A 17,648-nucleotide genomic window follows, 5' to 3' on the forward strand; every position below is an offset into this window, starting at 1 on the left:
GCAAGAGGCTGCGGCATTTCTGAGGTCCCTGGTGCTAAAGGTGCTAGAGTCATCTTCAGTATATTACTGAAAATCAGAACATGAAATAACTGCTTTAGCATTTTCCTTCTAAACCAGAAAGGCTGGAGCATCTCCAAGCAGGTACCAAATGAGAGAACAGTTGGTGGTCTTATGACTCAGATACCCTGTTCCTCTCAGATGATAAGCTCCAGCTTCTGTGGGGTTTTGCCCATAATATGATGATCTCTACTTAATACCATCTTAGTTTAATATACCCATAGGAGATCATTGGTTAAAACAAGAAGCAAAAGAGACACTAATGATTAGAGTTAATGGGAAATGTAATGGTGATGATTTTCTACATTGCCCTCAAGATATCTTCACTAGACTTTTATTTTTTTAATTTTATTGATTAAATGATCAGTTGGTTTGTAGTACTGGGGATTAGAGCAAGGCCCTTCACACTAAGCTACATCTCCAGCTCTTTTTTTTTTGAGGCAAGGTCTCACTAAATTGGCCAGGCTGGGCTTGAACTTGCAATCTTCCTGCTTAGTCTCACAGAGTGCTGGGATTACAGGCATGTGCCACCATGTCCAGCTTCACCAGATCTTTAAGTTAGAGTCATCCAATGAAAAGTTTTACGTGACAGTTATCTCGTGTTCTGTCCAGTGTAGCTGTTTGTTGAAATACAGACTCTTCATCCCCATGGTACAGGAGTGCCTCCTTTTATGAGAGGATAATATGTTCTAAGACCCCTGGGGATGCCTGAACCTATAGGTAGTACTGAATGTATGTATGCTCTGTTTTTTCCTATGTGCACATACACAAATTTAATGTCTTTTTACATCTGAACTAAGCAGTTAGCACTGTGGCCATAGCTTCCTGAGTTTTAGGAGTGACACCAAAACTAGCACAAATGTCTTTTTCTTTCCTCATAATGGCATGGATAGAAGATTCACTCTTAGCATACATCTTACTGATTTCAGCATATGATTTTTTTTCACTTCTTTAACTTAAAATGTTCACCTTTTCAGTTAAAGGAAGCACTTCTTGGCTTTTTTTTAGCATATCTGAATTGCCAGCATCACTACTCTTGCACTTCGGGATCATAATTAAGCAAAATAAGGGTGACTTGAATACTGTGCTAAAGTAGCAGACACCGTGTGGTAGGCTGGACAGAGAGATGGATACGTCCTGGGCTGGCCAGAGTAGCGTGTGGCTGCGTCTGAGTGACTGAAATCTGGGAAAGGGGAGACTCAGATCAGGGGCTACTACTATGCATAATTGGAGAAATAATTACAAATCTCACCTGGAGAGCTTCTCCCATCCTATTTACATATCAAACATCATAATTTAAGAAAAATAAGCCAGGGAATTTTATTTAATTCAAATGCAAAAATTTCTTTATTTGCAGGAATTCAGGCAGCAGGGTTGCTTTTTTTCTGTTAATTCGCTTCATAACACATAAGTAATTTTTCACTTCATTAATAAAAATGCATATTTTAATATATTTAAATTGTGTGTATTTAAATTCTAGTCTGGAAATCATCTTTGTTCTTAAGTATTAATCTGAACTAAAGGAAACAGCATGCGTCATTTATGAAATAGAGAAGATTGTCTTGGTATTTTGTTTTATTTATTTATTTTTAGTCCCAGGGATCGAACTCAGGACCACATGCTTGTGAGGCAGGTGCGGTGCCACTGAGCTAAATCCCTGGCCCTTGGTAATTCATTTTTTGAAACAGGGTCTCACTTTGTAGTCCAGGCTGGCCTTGAACTCACTATGTAGCTCAGGCTGACCTTGAATTTGCAGGCATCCTCCTGCCTCAGCTTCCTAGGTGCAGGGATTACAGGCATGAGATTCCATCCCCAGCTGTTTTGATATTTTAAAGATTATATTAAAATAGATCTTAAAATATATTCATAGAGTAATATATTAAAATGACTGTATTTTTTCATGGTAAACATGATAAGATTATTTTAAACAGACCTTAGGGGTTTTATAAGATTGCATCTTATTGGAAAAGTTCAAGCGTCAACAGGGCTTGGAGAATTTAGGAGAGGGAAGGAGACTATTTGTTTCCTAGCAAGCCACCGCAATCTGGATGGCCCAAGACAGTAGAAACTTACTCCCTTGTAGTTCTGGAGGCTGCAAGTCTCAAGCTGTCAGCAGGGCTGATTTTCTGCAGGCTTTTGAAACCTTCCCATGCCTCTCTCAGTTGTGCGTGAGTGCAGGCACTTCTGGACATTTCTTGGCCTGCAGACCTACCCTCCCATCTCTACCTCCATACCTTTTGGGTGTCCCCTGTGTCCTTTGCTCTCTCTTGGAAGGGCAATCTCCCTGGAGTTAGGCTCCACCCTGATCTCGTATGAACTCAGTTGCGTCCTTAGGTGATTACATCTGCAGAGACCCAATTTCCAGGTAAGCTCACACCACATCCTAGGTGGACATAAGTTGGGGGTGAGGGGAGCACTGTTCACCCAAGAGACTTTCCAGGGCTGCATCTCCAGTCTGAGTCCGTTTGAATTCTTGGTCAAATCCTGGCCCCACGGCCTTGACCTTGGTCCTAACCTCTGCCTGTGCTGCTCTCCCTCCACTCGGACTCCTCCTCCAGCCTCTCCGACTCCAGCTGGGTCTGGGAGCACCTCCACTTCCTGAGGAAAACCTTGCTGTTCACACCCACACCCACAGTAGGCTGGTCTTCCTTGGTGAGCTTCTGAAGAAAACTTCCTGTTGGAATGTTATTCACATAATTAATATAATTTTTACATTCATGCAATATAAATGTACTATATATTTGACATATTTTATTTTTACCTAATATTTACCATGTATTAACTTACAGCCCATACTATATAATCTATAAATTTAAATGTAGTGAACATAATTGATGTAATTATTTCTTGCACAGATTAACATCGTGAGCACAGTGAGGGCAGGAACTGCCTGCCTTATTTGCTGCTTTATATCAGCACCAAGCCCATCATCATCTGTACTCAATTTTTAAAATCTTACTGTCTTTATAACATCTCTTTCATTTTCTGAGAAAACCTTTCCTCAGTACAGGGCTGACTCCCTTCTGGACTGACTGCCTTCCCAGGAAGTCCCCTTTTGTGGTGCAGGGATGGGGCTGTGTTTCCCCAATCAACCTTAAGGTCTGGAGAATCAGGGATCTTTGGAGAAAAATCTTTGGTTGGATTTGGTGTTTACTGGAGATGTCGGTGCTGTCTTGAAATCTGAGGCATCTCAGTTAAAATACAGCTTATGTCATTCATCCCACAGATTTAAGTAAAGAATGAAATCTAAAAACTCACTTTTTTTGTGTGGTACTGGTGCACTGGGGTACATCCTCAACCCTTTTTATATTCTGTTTTGAGACAGGATCTCACTAAGTCACCCAGGATGGGCTGGAACTTAAAATTGCCCTGCTCGGCCTCCCAGAGTGCTGGGATTATGGCCATGTACTGCCATGTTCAGTTATCACTTTTCTTATTTGTCCTTCTCTCAGTTGCTCTTTTTGCTTTTTCTTCCCTTTCATCCCCCTCTGTGGCCACAGGTAAAATTGAGTCATCAAACTTTAAAAAACAATTCTTCTTTAGACAAATTTGAAGTTGATTGGGAACTTCAGCATCTGGAAGAGTCTTAGGAGAAAGTCTCTTTGGACTCAGTCATGTGTTTACATTTTTCAAAGATGTTTCCAATGAAACTGGACCTTATATATTTTGTCTCTGACAATTTAAAGAACCTTCCTTTTTCATTTCTTCTTTGAGAGAAGATACTGAAATTTTCCACAGATCTGCTTATAAAACAACTTTCCTTTGGGCCCATCATCTCCTCTAGATCAAAGCCAAGGTACCCAGAGGTGGCTCCTTTTGTAAACAGGTGGTGCCAGTACATAAACCCTGTAGGAAAGATGGACAGAAAAGAGAAATAGTCTTGTGCCACCTAACAACTTTCTGATCAGTGAGAAGCCCCATGTATGACGGTGGTCCCATGAGATTATAATGAAGTTTCAAAATTCCTGTCACCTAGGTGTTGAAACATGCTTATTACCTACTGATGTCATGGCATTACAACATTGTACCGTAACACACCACTTAGGTGTTTGTGCTAATACCTTTGTAAACCTATTGTTCTGCCAGTCATATAAAGGCAGAAAACCTATAATTATGTACAATATATAATACTGGATAATGATGATAAATGATTATTATTGCTTAATGTATTTGCTGTGCTATGCTTTCTATCATTATTCTAAAACATACTCCTACTTATTAAAAATAAGCTTACTGCAAAGCTGGCAACATCACACACCTCATGTTTACTGTGTCTCTTGGTTAGATTTAGAGGGCACATGGAGCAATTGATTTATACCATCTGTTCTCTGTGATGTTTGTGAAATGATGAAATCATTCAGTGATGCATTTCTCAGAATGTGACCTTGTTCTTAAGTGATGTCTGACTGTAAATCTCATCTTGAATGATTTCAAAAGACTGCAGTCTGTCAGTCTCAGCAGGAGGAAATCTCTGAAAAGAGTTGAACGTAAAGTTGACAATAACAATAAAAAGATGTTGGCTGGTCCTGGGGGTAGACGCCTGTAATCTCAGCACTCTGGTAGGAGGATTGCAAATTCAAATTTGAGCCCAGCCTGGGCAATGTATCTACTTAGCAAGACCCTGTCCCCAAAAACAAAGTGGGTGGGACTGGTGACCTGGATGGGAAAAGGGCCTGGGTTCAATTTCCCAATACCACGAGCAAAAACCCCACCAACCACAAAAATGTTGCGTATTCCTGTGACCTTGGTAACACTCTGTCCTGCTTCTTCCCCCCAGCTTGCACCCAGCCCTTTAAGCATCTGAAGAATTGAATTAGGACTGCTGCCATCCTTTCAAAGCGCCAGGCTGAGGGAGCAAAGAGTGCAGTTGACTACAGCCTGGGAGCCAGGACAAATCAAGATGGCCCTGTGTGTGAGAAACCCCCTGGGTCTCATAGAGCAGTGCCACCAGCAAAGCTCCTGTGTCCCCCAGAGCTTCTAGAAGGTCCTCTGGTCAGGTCAGAGGCTCGTTTCTCTTCCCACCTCCAGATTCTCCTCAGCCCCCTCTTCCTGGTATGCAGTTCAAGAAATAACTTCCCAGAGTGTTTGTTTTTCCAGGCAACCCATGGCATCCATTTTGTTTTTGGACATTTTCCATTAGCTTTAAGTGGGAGGGTTCCAAGCTGGTGTGCACCAACCGCTTGCCTGCTGGTTCCTGCTGAGAACAACTTGATGATGAATGAGTCCCTAATATTCTGAACGCACTGGAGACTCACAAGTACCCACCTGCTTGGACCTGCGAAGCGGCCAGCCAGAGGCAGGGTGGCTGGCTGTTCATGGTGGGGGAATTTCTCCTAGCTCAGTTGTATGCTTGTAGTGATCTACTATAAACACTTAAAAACATCGCCCTGTTTACTATCAGTATTACTGTGGCATTGCAATATGTTGAAACACTTAAGGTGGAAACAACTGAGTTTTTTAAACTCTCACCTCAGAAAAAGTGAAAGAATTCTTTTTAAAGGAGGCAGATGTTCAGAGGGGAGGGTTGTCCAAGTATTCCTAGCAGTGGAGGAAAGGAAAGAGAAGTCATTCTACTGCTGCAGAAGGGCTGAAGCGGGGCTGGATGGAGGTGTGGGGAAAGGAGAAGACCATGGAGCTGCAGGCTGTCTTCAAGGGAGAGGCCAGCCTTGGGGGTGGGGGGCTGTCTTCTACTTACATCTGTCGCCCTCAGCTAAACTGGGAGACCAGATTGTCCCTTAGTCTTCTCCTCTGATTCTAGGTACTCTCAGCTAATCTGAACAAGCCAGCTCATTTCTGAGAGCTGGAATGGAACCGTTGGCCACTTCGACCCGCACCCTGAGAAACCACTTTGCCTCCTCCCTGCTACGAAATATCTTGCTTTCCTTCCGGCCCATTTCTCGTGGGTGTGAGGCATATTTTGGGTGTTAACGCAACACTAAAATAAAGTTCATTATGATGGTAATGTGGGGAGAGGCCTCTTTAGGCCCTTAAAGGTTGCAGGCCTTTCTGAAGAACTGGTATAATGAGCAGCATTGGGATGGGCCTTTGCCATGAACTCCAGTCATTTGCAGCGTTTGTTTGAATCAGACAGATGGAGAGTTGAACCCCAGCTCCAGTCTAACCAGCGTGATGACTGTGGGCAAGTTAATCTCTCTAAGCTTCAGTTTCTCATCTCTGAAAGATGGATCACAACGTCCACCTCAACCAGGTTGTTTTAGGGTGAAACGAGGTGGTGTTTCCCTGCACTTAACATTGTACACACCGTACAGTTACAACTTAAGTTGGTACCACACCCCCCTTTTCTGTTATAAAACTCGCATTAGTTTTTAGAATTTCTAATATGAACACACCATTAAAATCGAGCTCTGCGTTGTCAGTGTTTGTGCTTGCACATCCTATAATTTAAGTTTTCTTTAATGTTTCACTCGTTATTTTTAAGATTCTAATATATAAATTCAAATGCCTCTTCATTTTTCTTGTCTGAACATAACTACAGTAAGAACTAGAGCTCAAAGATACTCAGCCACCGTGCAGTTACAACTGATCGACAGACACATGAAGATTTAAAAGTTGTTCTGTCCACATCTGTGAAGACTTGTTTTATTTGTTTTTCTAGGCCAGGGTTCTATTGATTTGGCTTTGTCATAAAGCCCTCTAAACTAAAAAGAGTTCTAAAGGATCACAAAGGAGAGATAAACATCAGGGAAAATACCTGAAATTTCCTCCAGGTCCTCCAGTACCTTTTGCTGGGGGAAGAAGGTCATAAAACTTAGCGATCAGAGTGCATGGACCTGCCTAGCCCACCCATGCCTCCAGAGAAGAAAGAAAAAGAAAAAAGTCAGATTTTTCAAAACTTCTCAGTTTACTGTATAGAAGCAATTCGGGAGAACAGTGCATGACATTAGCCAGAACATGCTGATGGGAATAGTCATCTGCAGTTTTGTTAGTATCTTTCTTCTGGTGACTCCAAACAGTGAAGGCGACTCAGAAGAGAAGCCCACTACTTTGATGGAAGTTGTTTTGATGTAAGTGAAACCGGGCTTGGCGTAAAGTAGGGGCAGGCTCTGGCCAAGCCAGTGGAACAGACCCTGGAAGGATTGAGGCAAACTGGGGAAATTATTTCAAGATGGAGTTGGACCTACTTGAAAGTATGGGGAAGCAGAGGGTACAGACATTTCGTCTATGTCTGAATTGTGTATGAGAAGCATTGTGTGCCTTCTGAGAGACATGGACCCACAGGAGTCCCTCTTCTTTATTGTCACCTCTGAAGGCAAGAAAGAGGGTGGCCACCTTTTCATGACACACTGTGTAGACTTCAGGTCACCCACTGATTGTGAACTGTTGGCTCTGGCTGGCTTGGGGGATGAGAGCAGAAAAGGAAAATGTGTGTTCTTATTCTCGTAGTTTCCAGCAGTTTCCAACGTGGGGAACATAAGAAAGGTGACCGGGCAGTGTGAAACTCAGTTCTTAGGTCATCTTGTACAGATTTTTTAGGGCTTAGTGGCCGTAAATCTTTAATATAATTTGAACATGGTCTGGCTTTAGTTATCCTTGAATGTTCATAGTAGCCTCTTGCAAGGCAAGGCCAAGACAACTACTACATATGTGGGAAACCCCAGGAATTACCATAGGCAGCGCACCTGACGGGGCTGAAGAGTTGAGCCTCAGGCAAACCTGAGTCTGGGAGCAAGATGCCTTGGATTTTCTGTTTCTCTGTTCTGAACAGTCTTCATCCTTAAGGGATAAGTCATAGCAAAGTCACTGTGGTATGAAACTAAATGTCTTTGGAATGTCCAGAAAAGAGGGTATGGCTTGATCCAAACAAAGTTCAGAAGAGACTTGGATAAAAGTAACATGGAAAAAGTAAGAAATGAAGTGCAGTTGATAGAAATATATAGTAATATGAGTATATTATAGTACTAATGCAATATTTGGGTCCCCCTCAAAATTTGTGTGTTGGAACTTGTTCCCTAGTATGATGACATTTGGAAGTGGGGCTTTGGAGTGTGATTAGGCCATGGAGGTGGTGCCCTCAGGAATGGAATTGGTGGCCTTATAAGAAGTGACCTGGAGAGATGCCGCACCCCTTCTGCAAAGGGCAACTATCTGCTTCTGAGTCACCAAGGGAACCCTTACCAGATACCTTGATCTTGAACTTTCTGGCCTCCAGAACTACGTAGATACATTTCTGTTGTTTATAAGGCTCTCCGTGCCAGTTTGTTACACAGCCCACATGAGTAAACCAAATTCATATCATATACTGTTAGATTGCCAGTGTTTGGAATCTCTGTTAATGAGGAAAGCTTTTCTTTTCTGATGATGAAGCAGAGTTGCTTTATGATGACTTGGGAACAATAGGAAGAATGTAGGAGACAAAATGGAAGAAAATGCCCATTCCACTTAAAAGGGATCCTGAGAGCAAACTTTGGAGGGAGAAGGGGCTACCAGGGGATTCATGGCCTGAACTGGGTGGAATGGTTTTAATTCCATTAATTAATTAATACTGGACTAATGTGAGGGGAAAGGATAAGATTCTAGAGGGGCAGTGGGATCTGTCTCCTCAGAACAATGGGACTCTCTCCCCTCTCCCCCCTTCCCTCTCTTCCCCTTCTCCACCTCCCCCTCTCTCCTCTCTCCCCAACAGAAAGGATCTTATGACTCCCATCTGTCTATGGTGCTAGTCGTGTGTCAGCCACTAGACTAGTGCATGAGGTTGCCAAATTGAAGATTTTTGCAAAGTGCATTAATAGATAATTCTCAAAGAAGGCAAATGACTACCAAGAACTTTAGCCTCACTGATTGTCACTAACTTGAAAATTGAAATGAAATAAGGTAGTTTTTGACCACTACACAGCGGACTAAAAAGAGCTATAATATTCAATGACAAATGGGTTCTCTAAGACACCACTGGGAGGATTCTAAATTGTTACCATCTTTATGAAGGAAAGACTGACAGTTCATATTGAAAAGCTTGAATGTGCTTTTGGCCCAGCAAGAAATTTAACCTAGGAAGTCCACCTATAGGAATGAACCTTCAGGAAATTTTACATACCAGCAGTATGCTGACATCTTCCAGGGTTTTATTTCCATACCTATCCTGTGCTCCAAAGCCCAGATGCAATATCTAGTTTTCTGTACAACGACTGCATGAGCATCTGAAACTTGAGATGTTTAGAATTTGACTCCAGGGTAGATATATGCAATTAGAATAGTGGGATAGCTTCACCCTTCAAAGGGTGCTCTGCCTGCCACAAATGATGGCAACTCCATTCTCCCAGTTACTCAAGCCAAAGGCCTAGACACCATTCTTGACTTCTTATATCTGTATCCAATCCAAAAAAAGGTTTTCTCTACCTTTTACTCAACCTTCAAAATTGATCATGATTCTGTCTATTTCTTAACTTTGCTACACAATTCTGATTTTCTTAACTACACTGAGACACCTAATGTTTCGCTGGAATTCTTGCACATGATCTTCTGTCCAGTCTCTGCTTCTACCCTTGCCCAGCCGTAGACGCCTCCTTGCTGTTCCTCCAACACACTGGGCATGCTTCCAGTTCACTACTTTGGCACTTGCTGCTCCTTCTGTCTGGAATGCTCTTCTCCCCGGCAGCTGTATGCATGGTCAACTCTTTGACCTACTTCAAAACTCTGCTCAATGTGTTCTTCCTGGAGGGGATAACTTAGCCACACAATTTAAAATTTCAACCAGACTTTTCCAATGCCTGGCATACTTGTGCTTCTTTATCCTCTTCAGTGTTTTCTATTGTCCATAGCATGCCTCACCTCCTAACACCCTTTATAGTTGGATGTTTATTTGAATAGGTCTGTTGTTTGTCATTTGCCTGCCCCTGACAGATTGTAAGCTCCACAAAGACAGGAATCTTTGTGGTGTTCACCTTTGTATGCTCAAGTGTCTCAAACAGTGCCTGGCATATAGTAAATAACTATTTGTTGAATGAATGAAAGCATGAATGAGTGGATATGTAATGAACTAGTAATAACTTTATAAACAGGGGAAAAAAGTAGCATTAGGCCACAAGAAAAAAGTGAAATGGTTCCATGTCCATTGTCTGATGCAGGTCAGATCCCTGATGAGGTGAGATTGACTCACATGCAGCGAAGTCTGACTCCCAGCACTCCCTGTGTCTCCCCTGCAGCCTCGCAAACTGAGAAAATGTGACCTACATCATCAGGGTATGTTGGCAAAGCTGTGTGCCTGGGGAGTTTTCACTTGATTCCGTATAGATGCAGCTTGATCTCACATAGCCATAAGAAACCCTGATCCACTCCCATTAATTTAATAAAGAAATGCAGTCATTTGTAAATAGAACCTTAGTAATTCTCTTTTTAGGGCCAGTGTCTTTACGTCTTATAAGATCAGTTCTCATTATTGATCAGGGATTTTCTACTTAATTTAGCTTCTGTATTGCTATTTCTAACACATATATGAGTACTTTAAAAAGTTTATTTAGGAGTCATGGGTGAGTTATGTCAGAGGTTCCCAAACTTTCTCAGCTTACAGCAACCTTCATATCTGGTGAATTTTTCATAGTACCCTAGGCCAAAAATTCTCTAATGACTCTATTTATTAAGTAGTTACAACCAAATACATCAATAAATACTTTTGTCTTTAAAAAAAGTGTTTATTGATTCGTGCGAAAATATGCTGCATTGGGCTGGGGATTTAGCTCAGTGGTTTCGCCACCTGCCTTGCAAGCGCAAGGACCCGAGTTTGATCCCCGGTCCAAAAATATATATATATATGCTGCATGAAAACCTCTGAGGAAAACAGAATCTTTACATAGCTTAGTGTTGAGCAACAGAAAGGCCCATACCTGTGTGTCCTTCCAGTGAGCCTTATTGGAGCTAAAACATGTGATACATCCCGGCATTCAAGATAATTTGCTATAAGGGTTGTAAATTTAAGTCAATCTTGTTAGTTTGAGATATGAGCTTTCAAGATAGACAGGAAAATCGGTGACACGTTATTGCATGGAATTTGAAATAATTTTTCCTACTGGTCCTATGATTTGCTGCTTTTTAGCCAATATTTCCCTACTTTGCCCTCACCCCTAACCCTTTACATCTAGGAATATTGCATCTAATGGCCCAGGAGGCACAGGAGACAGAGTGTAAGCTGGTAGGAGAAGGTGTACATTTAACACCAGTGGGCATAAATGCAGCTTCTCTTAGAGGCTACACCCTAAGTTTAGAGCGCTGTAGACTCGGGATAAAGCATCTGCCTTATTTCTTACTCCTCAGTATAATTCTTCCTCTGTTTGACTGAACCCTAAAGAAAACTTTATTAAATATTAGGTTTTTTAAAATGCATATTGACTTATATTTCTAATTACTGGTGTCAAGAGTAAAATATTGAGCTCTTTTTACTATGCTTGATGTTGGGGATCAAGAGTGGTTCTAATCTGTGTATTGTGCTATAGGTCAGGAACTGTGATTTTACTCTACTGGTGAACTGCCAAGTTAGCCTGCATAGTTTCATGGATGCTTGTAGAAGACATGAAACTCACGGATCAGAGATGAAAGACAGCTTATTGTTCACAGAAGTATCATTAAGCCCCATCCCTGTGCTGTTACATTTTTTGAGGTTACAGTTACCTACACTCAACCTCAGTCTGAGAATATTAAGTGACAATTCCAGAAATAAACAGTTCATAAATTATAACTGCAAATCATTCTGACTAGCATGATAAAATCTTTTGTCATCCTACTCAGTCTCACCCAGGACACAAATCCCTTTATCCAGTGTACCCATGCTGTGTACACTGTCCACCTATTGCTTGCTTAATTAGCTACTGGCTGTCAGATCGGCTGTCATGGTATAGCAGTGATAGTCAAGAAGCCCTATGTTACTTAATAATGGCCACAAAACATCAGAGTAGTGATGATGGCAATTCAGATACACCAAAGAGAAGCTATAAAATACTTCTTTTAAGTGAAAAAGTGAGTATGGATGTATGTGAGTAGGTATGTGTATGTATGTCTGTGAAAAAACATAGAATAAGTAGGGTTCAGTACTATCCTTTAATCAGGCATCCACTGGGGATTTCAGGACATAGCCCTAATGAATAAGAGGACTGTTATAGACAGAATATTTGCCTGCTTCTTCACTGTCAACTTGTGTTCTCTGATCCAAATTTTATGATGAAATTAATGAAATGAACACATTTTATACCAAAGAGAACATACTCATTGATACACACTGTACCCTCTAGATTTGAGATAAGGGTGAGGAGGGGAAAGTCCCTGAGCCCCAGCCATTTCTGCTGAAGAGAAGTGAGAGGGAGTAAAAATTGGCTTCCTTGGTCTGCTTCTTTAAGAGTAGTTGGAATACAGTGTTGTCACATCCACTCCTACGCCTGGGCTGTGACCTCTTCTCAGAGACTTTGGGTGCTTGAACCTTCTGCCTCCCTGTAGTCGGGGCTATCTTATTCCATTTCTGTGATAGGAAAGTAGATTGATTCACCTTCAGAAAAGGACATACAAACACACCAAGGATGCTGCTCTTATCACACGATATGAGCGAAGAAATGCCATCTTCAGAGGCCCCAAAAGAGAGTTTGACACTTATTGGGGAAGGCTGTGGAATCTGAGGAGTGTACCCAAAATCCAAAGTTACCTGGAAAGCAGAGCCTGAGATTGCCCTTGGGCAGCTGGGGTCCCTTCTCTTACAGAGCTACCCAGACTTGCCTCCCTCTGTCCCAGTGAAGTCTTCACTGGCAAATTAATCCCTCTGTATTTAACATTTCCTCTCAACTCATTGTTCTTGGGAATCTCCAGATGCATAGCTTCAGACAGATCTCTGGAGTAATTAGGCTTAACAGGTTTGCAAAGGGTCACAACTAGCTTCTCGGGCTCTCCTTTCTGCCAAAGGGGGAAAGGTCATGGGCAAGCCCAGTTGGCCTCTGTTCATCCTGTGTTAGACAGGGTAGCTATTAGCAGCTAGTCCTGTTCTATACAACTGAGATCTTGTCATAATAACTCAGCTATAAACATCCCACTGCAGTCAGTGTTTTTTTCGTCTCTGCCGAGAGACTGACATATGCAAAGGAAGTAGGGATGTCTGCTTTGGGAAAAAGTCTGAGTTCCAGAATTCATTTATGTGTTCTTGAGTTAAACAGTGTTTTATAGCATTGTGTTATAGGCCAGTGCCCAGTAGTAGTGAACCAGGTGACTTCAAATTATACACCTCTACACACCCGGGGTTCAGCTTGGCAGGACCGCTCTGTGAATTCACACCATGTGCAGGCATCAGTAGTAGTCATAGGCTGAATGCCCAGGATGATTTTCAGAGGCACCTGGAGATTTTTCCTTCCAAAAATTTTGGCAAACTCATCAGAATATCAAAATTGTACAGCTACCTTAAACCCTGACTTGATAGAATCCAGACATAAATAATGACTTCATAAATAATGACTTTGGACTTCTAACACCCTCCTGTGTTTGCCACTCTCTTATCTCCTATTTCCTTGTATTTCTTGTTCTTCAAATTCTGGTTACTTTTATCCCTCCAGTTTTTCTTTTTTGAGGGAGTAACCAGGGATTGAACTCAGGACCTTGCGGTTGCCAGGCAGGCAGTGGGACCATTGAGCTAAATCCCCAGCCCTATCCCTCCAGTTTTTCCAAGCATCCAACATCACCTGCCCTTTCAGACCTTCCAACCCCCAAAACACAGACTCCAGGATTATGACACATATGGAAGGGAGGAGTTGCTTACACTTCGCTTTGGATACGGCTCCTTTGGAGGGAAAGAGGAAGAAGGGTTGAGTTCAGAAAAGACCACAGGAAGTAAAGAACTACAACAGATTCCAGAGGGAAAGTTCTAGGCTAGAATTCAGAGCCTCATTTCTAGATATATTGATGTTTCTTCATTTTAAAATCATCCCGGGAGAGTCAAAGTCAAGAAAATTTTAATTGAATTAATAATTTTCCTTGCTGGAGGAAAATCTCAAATTTTTAGGAAAAAATATGTAATAGAGAAGCTTCCAAAAGGCTAATTATACCTTTTTATAAAAAGGAGGCTTTTATTTTTCTAAATGGCATTACTGTATTCGATGTCTTCTTTCCCAGATACTGTCCAGCGGTGTGATCATGGTGTGTCCCCAACAAAATGGCATGTGAGGCTGGGTCCCCTCTGCAGTAGTGTTGGGGGTGATGACAGCAGGAGGTGTTTGGGTCCTGAGGGGATGGTAGGGGAGTCCTCCTGAATGGATTAATGCCTTTCTCGCATGAGTGAGTTCTCATTCTCATGGATCTGGATTAGTTCGCTCAAGAGCTGTTACAGAGTGAGTCCACCTTTTGTGTTCTGCCTCCTCTTCTTCCATCCACTTGCCCTTCTGCTTTCTTCCATGAGTTAAAGCAGCCCAAAGTTCTCAGCAGATTTCGCCATCCGTTCTTGGACTTCTCAATCTCTAGAATCATGAGCCAAAATAAAACCTCTTTTGTTTATAAATTACTCTCAGATATTCTGTTATAACAACACAAAACAGACTAAGACTTACTGACTTTTAAGTTTAGTGTAAAGATTCTAATACTGATAACATTCCTACTAGACAGAAAAAGGAGACTTGAATGTATGAATTAGCCAGAAAGTGCTGGAAAAGTTAGGCAAATCATTTAAATACATATGAATATGGAGTATGGGGCCATTAGGTTTAAGGTGATTCAAAGAATTCTAAAAAAACTATCCCCTCCCCAAAAGTCTCTTCTTCACCAGCTTGCTACAGTGTCCATAATTCATTCATTACTCTTTGTCTTGGGATGACCTTAAACAATCCTCAGAGTCCAGGAAAGGATAAAATAACCTGTCATACAGTTCCTTTAAGGTGTCAGGGTCTTATTTATTGCTTGGAAGCAAGGAGAGGATAGGGAGATGGTACTGAACTAAATATAAACTCCTTTTGCCTTTGTAATGCTGCCAAGTATGGACCCTGTAGGAGTAAAACACTGACTGGCTCAGTCACTGGTAACTTTTGGGATTCTTGCAGCTCCCATGAGAATAGCATATGGGAGAGATACTTAAGACCTCGTGATCCAACTCAATGAGCCAGTAATTTTGGTAGTGAAGGAAAGGTCTCTGGATATAACATGTCAAATTGCTTAGAGGTTTTAGTATAAAAGGTAGATTCCCAAAAGCAATTTTAAATGAATTGACTCTCTAGGTGAAATCTTTTTTCATTTGATGCTAAGTTTCCAGGAGCCCTATATTAGTCAGGTTTCCAACCGTGTAATAGATTCTTGATGTAAATAAACTTAAAAAGAGGAAAGATTTATTTTGACTCATGGTTTTGGAGATTTCAGTCCACGGTTACTTGGCTCCATTGCCTTTGGGCCAGTGGCAGCAGCACAGTACATAATGATAGGAGCTCATGCTAGAGGAAGCTTGTTCATTCCATGGTGCAGGGAAGCAAAAAGGGAGAAAGGAGAGGGGGCAACCCCAATGTCCCCTTCAAGGGCACAGCCCCAGTGGCTTAGCTTCCTTCCACATCTCCCAATACCACCATGGATCGGTTAACACATGGACCTTTGAGGGATGCTTATTCAAAGAAGAGGAAGGCTAAAAATAACTTAGACATAACATGGATGTTTCTGTTTTTTATTCTATTCTATCCCTGGCACTGGGGTAACTTGGTCCTTTCTTTCCTAAGAACTCTTCCTGGGAAACTACCATTCTCAATGGTATTAGCATGGATGCAATACAGAGATGACTCATTTTAACATCTTCACTTTGCAGATGTGAAAACTGGCACAGAGTTGAGAGTAACTTAGAGCAGAATTGCACAGTGGCTACACCGTGGAACTTAGGAATCAGAATTAGATCTGCCACGTAGTAGTAGGTACATGAACTTGAGCGAGGTAATTGATATTCATTTCTTAGCTGCAATTGCTTCTAAGACGTTTCTTGGTGAACGAGTGTCTATAAAGCACCTACTCAAAGAATAATCTTAAAACTTTCCCAGTATTATTTACTAATTTTTTTTTATTGAGATATGTAATTCATCCTATGGTTTGGATAAGGCCCACACAGGCTCACATGTGAAAGGCACTATTTGGAATGTAGTAGAGCCTTTAAGAGGCGGAGTCTAATGGAAGGTATTCTCATCACGGGGCCCAGCCTGTACCTCTTTTCTCTTTCACGTCCCAGCCATCATGAGAACAGTTTTGCCGCATGCTGTTATCGTGATGCCTGTCTCACCACAGGCACAGGAGCAGCAGGGCCAGTCAATCATGGACTGAAAACCTCCAAAGCCATAAGCCAAATGAAACCTTTTCTCTTCATAAGATGATTGTGCCACATATCTGTTACAGCAATGGAAAGCTAACATAAAATTCACCATTTTAAAGTGTATAATTTAGTTGGTTTTAATATATATACTGTTAGGTAACCATTACCACTATCTGATTCCAGAACATTCTTATCACACACCCTCATCCCAAGTCCTCTACATATCAGCAGTTGGTCCCAATTCCCTTCTCTAACTCCTGGAAACCTCTACGCGCTTTTTGTCTGCATATTTGTCTTGTTCTGGCAGTGTCATATAAATTGAATGACATAACATATGACCCTTTGCAGTTTGGCTTTTCTCACTTAGCATCATGTTTCCAGTGTCACCCATGTTGTCGCATATAATCCATTCCTTTTTATTGCTGAGTAATATTCCACTATATAAATATGACACAATCTACCCTTCATCAGTTGATGGAGATTTTGTATAATGCCATTGTTTTACAGGGTTGGGCCAAAACCAGAAGGAGGACTTGGATGACTAACTTTCCACCTTGTCCTGATTTTACTGTCCCACACTGGTTTTCATAACCTCTGAGCACAGGTAACATTTTAACTGGAAATCTTTTGCTCAGTGAAACCCCTACAACCTGGCTGCCTAATTTTCAGATTTTATACTTTTACAAGAGCTTTTCCAGTCTGGAAAAAATGCATAGTTCAAATAAATGAAATCTAAACATTTTGGGGCAGTTGTGCTGAGAACCAAGTTTAATTTTTATTTTCCAGACTTCAATAGGTGGTCTTTCATGCCTCTTCCTCCTACTGTACTTCATAGAATGGCCTGAGATCTGAACGGTATCTTTTTTTAATCTACTTGTTTTTATGTGCATGAGTTCACCACCATGATATATAGCCCAGGATCAAAGAAAGTTTTTATTAGGTTTGGTTGATGTTTGAGTCCCTTCTCTCTTGTTCATTTTACTGCATGGCAAATATTGAGAATTATTCTTTTCTCTCATAAGACAGGCACTGCCATTACTCTAATCTGTAGGGACAGGGACTACATGCCTTCAGGCCAGACTCCAGTGTGCTTCAGACACAGCTGGCCAGCTCTTCTCCCCTCCCACTGTCTGCTGTCTAAGTGAAAGCTCATGGTGAGATGAGAGGGAACTTGGTAACCTGGCCTCCTTCCCACATCTGACTGCCCCAGCCCTCAGATCTGATCTCCCTGGTGACAAGATCACAGAAGGCCATCTTTTTAGCCATAGTCCTCATTTCTTCAGAGTCAGCATTGTGCCCAGAGGGAGAGCACCTGGCCATACTTGGGCTTTCTCTTTGTAGGTGT

General features: G+C 41.7%; 1 protein-coding gene across 15 annotated transcripts in view; it reads left to right on the forward strand.

The window, feature by feature from the left end:
• The window catches only part of Pdzd2 (PDZ domain containing 2), a 392,505-nt gene that overhangs the window by 262,403 nt on the left and 112,454 nt on the right, over positions 1-17,648 (forward strand). For 4 of the 15 annotated variants that reach the window (XM_087189454.1, XM_087189453.1, XM_087189452.1 and 1 more), the window contains exon 2: positions 10,140-10,254. The exons of the other annotated variants lie outside the window; for them this stretch is intronic. The gene's annotated coding sequence lies outside the window, so the exon portion shown is untranslated. The remainder of the gene's footprint in view (positions 1-10,139; positions 10,255-17,648) is intronic. 15 annotated transcript variants of the gene reach the window in all.

The sequence above is a fragment of the Heterocephalus glaber genome, unplaced genomic scaffold (genome assembly GCF_053883595.1).
Source record: "Heterocephalus glaber isolate CG9 unplaced genomic scaffold, H.glaber_assembly_v1.0 deba00001538, whole genome shotgun sequence".
NCBI lineage: Eukaryota > Metazoa > Chordata > Mammalia > Rodentia > Bathyergidae > Heterocephalus > Heterocephalus glaber.